This window comes from Oryctolagus cuniculus, chromosome 11, assembly GCF_964237555.1.
Source record: "Oryctolagus cuniculus chromosome 11, mOryCun1.1, whole genome shotgun sequence".
NCBI lineage: Eukaryota > Metazoa > Chordata > Mammalia > Lagomorpha > Leporidae > Oryctolagus > Oryctolagus cuniculus.
This window is the reverse complement of record NC_091442.1, coordinates 107,682,592-107,688,798: the sequence shown is the minus strand read 5'-3', so window position 1 is coordinate 107,688,798 and position 6,207 is coordinate 107,682,592.

The following is a 6,207-nucleotide window of genomic DNA, read 5'->3' as shown; positions in this document are numbered from 1 at the left end:
TCCCTGGGAAAAGGAGAGGCCGGATTAAGCTAGTAATTCTGATGTGCACGACCCTGCCTCCTGCTTCATCCTTTCTTACGTTTGTTATTTAAGGTATGGCAGGAAAAAAAGTAACAAAAATCCCAGCATAACCGTTGTAAGTGTTCAGGTCACTGTATTCGTATCTTTGTGCAGGAGATCTCTAGAACATTTTTATCTTGCAAAACTGAAACTCTGCACCGATTGAAGGACGCCCCATTTATCCCTCCCCGGTCCCTGGTAACCACCATTCTCCTTTGTGTTTCTATGAATTAAAAAAAAAATTTTTTTTTTGACAGAGTGGACAGTGAGAGAGAGAGACAGAGAGAAAAGTCTTCCTTTTCCGTTGGTTTACCCCTCAATGGCCTCTGGGGCCGGCGCACCGCGCTGATCAGAAGCCAGGAGCCAGGTGCTTCTCCTGGTCTTCCATGCGGGTGCAGGGCCCAAGCACGTGGGCCATCCTCCACTGCACTCCCTGGCCACAGCAGAGAGCTGGCCTGGAAGAGGAGCAACCGGGACAGAATCCGGTGCCCCGACCGGGACTAGAACCTGGGGTGCCAGCGCCGCAGGCAGAGGATTAGCCTAGTGAGCCGCGGCGCCGGCCTAAAAAAATTTTTTTTCATTAATTAATGAGAGAGACACAGCGGTGCCATCTGCTGGCTCAGGCCCCAGGTGCCTGCAGTCTCCCTCAGGTAGATCAAGTGCTGAAGCCAGGAGTGGAAGCAGCCCAATCACTTGGGCCATCCCTGATGCCTGCCTTCCAGTGCCCACATTAGCAAGAAGCTGGAATCAGAGGCATAGCCAGCTACTGATCCCAGGGACCGAGTACAGGGCCTGGGCCTCTTACCTGCATTTTATTTTTAAATGATTTATTATATTCATTTAAAAGGCAGAGTGGCAAAGAGAGAGAGAAGGGGAAAGACAGAGAGAAACAGATTTTCCATTCCCTGGTTCACTCCCCAGATGGCTGACACAGGAAAGACCCAGGAGCCTGGAACTCCATCTGGGTCTCCCACGTGGGTGGCAGGGACACCAGCCCTTGGGCCTTTCTCTGCTGCTTTTCCTGGGCCCGTTAGCAGGCAGGTGAGTTGGAAGAGGAACAGCCAGCACTGGAGCCAGTGCTGTGGTGTGGGATGCTGAAGTCACAGGCAGCCACTTAGCCTGCTTTGCCGCAAAGCCAGCCCCTTACCCTGCATCTTTACCCCAAGCCAGACATCCACCCCTGTGTCTATGAATTTGACTGTTCAGCTACGTCATGTAAGTGGAATCATACAGCACTTCTCTTTCTGTGATGGTTTATTACACTAGTGTCCTCTAGGTATTTGCGTGTTGTAGCGTGTGTCAGGATTCTCTTCTTTTTAAATGCTGAGTAATTTTCCATTGTATGTATATACAATGTTTTCTTTATCCATTCATTCCTCAGTAAAGACTTGGGTCGCTTCCACTACTTCGTAGCTATTGTGAACACTGCCATGAATATAGATATATACATCTCTTTTAAGACCCTGTTTTTAATTATTTTGGTTATATAAGTATACCCAGAAGTGAAATTACTATATTACCATAGCTCTACCTTTGAACTTGGTGAAGAACCTCCATACTGTTTTCCATAGTGGTTACACCATTTTCCACTCACAACAGTGTACTAGGGTTCCTATTCCTCTCTGTCCTTCCCATGTACACTCACTTCCTTCCTTCTTCCTTTCTTCTTCCTTCCTTTCTTCTTCCTTCCTTTCTTCTTCCTTCCTTTCTTCTTCCTTCCTTTCTTCTTCCTTCCTTTCTTCTTCCTTCCTTTCTTCTTCCTTCCTTTCTTCTTCCTTCCTTTCTTCTTCCTTCCTTTCTTCTTCCTTCCTTTCTTCTTCCTTCCTTCCTTCCTTCCTTTCTTCTTCCTTCCTTCCTTCCTTCCTTCCTTCCTTCCTTCCTTTCTTTCTTTCTTTCAGATTTATTTATTTATTTATTTGAAAGGCAGAATTACAGAAAGGCAGAGGCAGAGAGAGAGAGAGGTCTTCTTCCATCTGCTGCTTCACTCCCCACATGGCCACAAGAGCTGGGGCGGTGCCAGTCTAAGCCAGGAGATTCTTCCAGGTCTCCCACATGGGTACAGGGGCCCAAGGACTTGGGCCATCTTCTACTGCTTTCCCAGGCCATAGCAGAGAGTTGGGTTGGAAGTGGAGCAGCCGGGACTCGAACCAGCACCCATATGAGATGCCAGCACTGTAGGCAGCAGCTTTACCCACTACACCACAGCACTGGCCCCTGTTTTTTTTTTTTTAAACAAAATATTTTTTCTGTGGCACTGGCACCCTGGGTTCTAGTCCTGGTTGGGGCGCCGGATTCTGTCCCAGTTACTCCTCTTCCAGTCCAGCTCTCTGCTGTGGCCCAGGAAGGCAGTGGAGGATGGCCCACGTGCTTGGGCCCTGCACCCACATGGGAGACCGGGAGGAGGCACCTGGCTCCTAGCTGGCCGCAACACGCCGGCCATAGCAGCCACTTGGGGGGTGAACCAACGGAAAAAGGAAGACCTTTCTCTCTGTCTCTCTCTCTCGCTGTCTAACTCTGCCTGTCCAAAAACAAAAACAAACAAAAAAACCAAAAAAATTTTTTTAAAGATTTATTTTATTTATTTGAAATACAGAGTTACAGAGAGAGGTGGAGACAGAGAGTTCTTCCATCCGCTGGTTCACTCCCCAGATGGCCACAAAGGCAGGGGGCTGAGCCAATCTGAAGCCAGGAGCCAGGAGCTTCTTCCTGGTCTCCCACGTGGGTGCAGGGGCCCAAGGACTTGGGCCATCTTTTACTGCTTTCCCAGGTCATAGCAGAGAGCTGGATCAGAAGAGGAGCAGCCGGGACTAGAACCAGCGCCTGTATGGGATGCTGGTGATTCAGGCCAGGGCTTTAACCCATTGTACCACAGCACCAGCCCCAATACTTATTTGAAAGGCAGAGCTACAGAGGGAAAGATGAGAGACAGAGAATAAGATCTTCCATCTGCTTCTTTGCTTCCTAAATGGTTGCAATGGCCAGCACTGGGCCAGGACGAAACCACAGTCCAGGAGCTTCATCCAGGTCTCCCACATAATTGACATGGGGTAAGTATGTGGGCCATCCTCCACTGCTTACCCCGTTGCATCAGCCCAGAGCTGGAACGCAAATTGGGTATCTGGGACTTGAACCTGCACTCTGATTGGATGCTGGCATTACAAGTTGCTTAACCTGCTGTCCCATGATGCCAGCCCCCCTCTTTGTTCTTTTAACAGCCTTTACTGACCACCACATTATGCCCAGACCCCTGTGCTTTGGGAAAAATGGAAGAAGCAGAAATCTTTTATTTTTATTTTTTTGACAGGCAGAGTGGACAGTGTGAGAGAGAGAGAGAGAGACACAGAGAAAGGTCTTCCTTTTGCCGTTGGTTCACCCTCCAATGGCCACTGCGGCTGGCACGCTGCGGCCGGCGCATCGCGCTGATCCGAAGCCAGAAGCCAGGTGCTTATCCTGGTCTCCCATGGGGTGCAGGGCCCAAGCACTTGGGCCATCCTCCACTGCACTCCCTGGCTACAGCAGAGAGTTGGCCTGGAAGAGGGGCAACTGGGACAGAATCCGGCGCCTCAACCGGGACTAGAACCCGGTGTGCCGGCGCCGCAAGGTGGAGGATTAGCCTAGTGAGCCGCGGCGCTGGCCAGAAGCAGAAATCTTACACCACACTTTTCTGCTCGTTTCTGACAGAGCAGCTCTGGGGTGAGCCAGGCGTGGATGACATCAAGTCTCTGACCACTCATGTAACTGCTGTGACTCGGGCAGAGCACTGTCTGAACCTGTTTCCTGCTCTGTGAAATCAGATCATAACAATTCAGAGTATTGTCCTAAGAGACAAAAGAGGAAAAGTTGTAAAAGTATGTAATGATACTGGCAATTGCATTGTTGTTATGAAAATAATTGCTTAACAATATTTTATAACCAACTTACAAAATTTAAGTCACATGGAATTTTGTGGGGAGGATGGGGGCTGGTGCTGAGGCTTACTGGGTAAAGCACCACCTGCAATGCCAGCGTCCCATATGGGTGCGAGTTCAAGTCTGGGTGCAGCTCTGACAGTTGCGGTCATTTGGGAAGTGAATCAGCAGATGGAAGACTCTCTCTCTCTCTCTCTCTCTCTCTCTCTCTGCCTCTCAGCTCTGGCTGTTGCTGCCATTTTGGAAGTGAACCAGTGGATGGAAGACTTCTCTCTCTTCCTCTGCCTCTCTGTAACTCTGCCTTTCAAATAAATAAATCTTGAAAAAATCAAGAATTATGGGGGAAATGCCTGTAAGTACTGAGGAGGAAAACAATGATCGAGGGGTTTCAAGAGCTGATTTCACTCTCTCCCTCCCTCCTAGTTAATGCAGCTCTACTTGGAGACGGTTCAGGAGAGGAATAGTGCCTTTTTTAGTTTGTTCCAGCACTGATCTTGGAGTAGGCACATAGCTAACGCTCAATCCATATTTGATTAGTGAATGAACAAAGTAAGAGAAGTTGAACAATTGCATAATTGTTAATTAACTGCTTCATTTGTTGATCAGCCACTTCAGTAGACCTGGATGTCTACTTGTTCTAGTCCCTGGAAATGTCCTCAAGTTACTTTTGTGAATTGTTGATTGATTTATGAAGCACCACACAGACCCGCCCCCAACCCAGTTTCTAAGAATAGCTTAAAAATTAAGATAGTCAAATCTTGCCAAGGTAGAGAAGAAGATGGCCAACAGAGGCTGGCATTATGGTGCAGCTGGTTGAGCTGCTGACTTTAATGACCACCAGCATCTCATATAGGCACCTCTTCAAGTTCTAACTGCTCCATTTCTGATCCAGCTACCTGCTAATGTGCCTGGGAAAGCAGCAGAAGATGGGCCAAGTATCTGGGCCCCTGCTACCCATGTGGGAGCCCTGGATGGAATGCCAGGCTCCTGGCTTCAGCCTGGCCCAGCTCCAGCTGTTGCAGCCAGCTGGGGAGTGAACCAGTGGATGGAAGATCTGTCTGTCTCTCTCTCTATAATTCTGCCTTAGAAAGAGAGAGGAGAGAGAGAGAGAGAGAGAGAGAGAGAGAGAGAGAAGTTTTTACCAAGGAAGCAAGGAAAGTTTTTACCAAGATGCGCAGCAGTATTTAGACTCCCTCCTGGCTGATGATGTTAATCAGAAAAAGTTTTGTAAAATATGAAAGTGCTATTAGTTTGGATGTTTAATGGTCCCCTATAAGCCCGTGTGTTAAAAGTCCAGTGCCCAGGCCGGTGCCGCGGCTCAATAGGCTAATCCTCCGCCTGCGGCACCGGCACCCTGGGTTCTAGTCCCGGTTGAGGCACTGGATTCTGTCCTGGTTGCCCCTCTTCCAGGCCAGCTCTCTGCTGTGGCCCGGGAGGGCAGTGGAGGATGGCCCAAGTGCTTGGGCCCTGCACCGGCATGGGAGACCAGGATAAGCACCTGGCTCCTGGCTTCGGATCAGCGCGGTGTACCAGCCGCAGCGGCCATTGAGGGGTGAACCAATGGAAAAAAGGAAGACCTTTCTCTCTGTCTCTCTCTCTCTCAGTGTCCACTCTGCCTGTCAAAAAAAAAAAAAAAAAAAAAAAAAAAAAAAAAAAAAAAAGTCCTGTGCCCAGAGTCTTCTGTAATGATACTCAGTAGGTGGAAACAATCCATTTCTGGGTTTTGAAGGTGAGGTCTTTGGGAAGTGATTGGATTGTGTTGTTAGAGGGGAGTCCCATGGTTAAATCCTGGTGCCCTGATGAGAAAACACCTGGACATAGACAGACATTAACACTTCTTGCCATATGATGCTCTGGGCTGCCTCAGGTCTGTACCAACAAGAACACCATCTCAGGTGCAAACCATTGGCAGCTTGCTTGAATTTGGACTGTGAATCTCCAGAACCATGGGCCATTTGGACCATCATAAACCTCCTTACTGTTTAGAGGTATTTGACTCATATATTACATTGTAGTAATAAAAGGTGACTAATTCAGAGGATAAATAGAAAGCATAATTTTCTCACTTTTAATCTTTTAAAAAGATAGTTGAATGTTTAAAGCAAAAAATATACATGGAATTTATAATACATGTAGAAAATTTAGAACAAAAATACCAAAACAGATGGAAGTAATAAATGAAAGTATTCTGTTTTAAGGGTCTTGCTGATAGACAGGAAACAGACGAGATCTGAGGTAG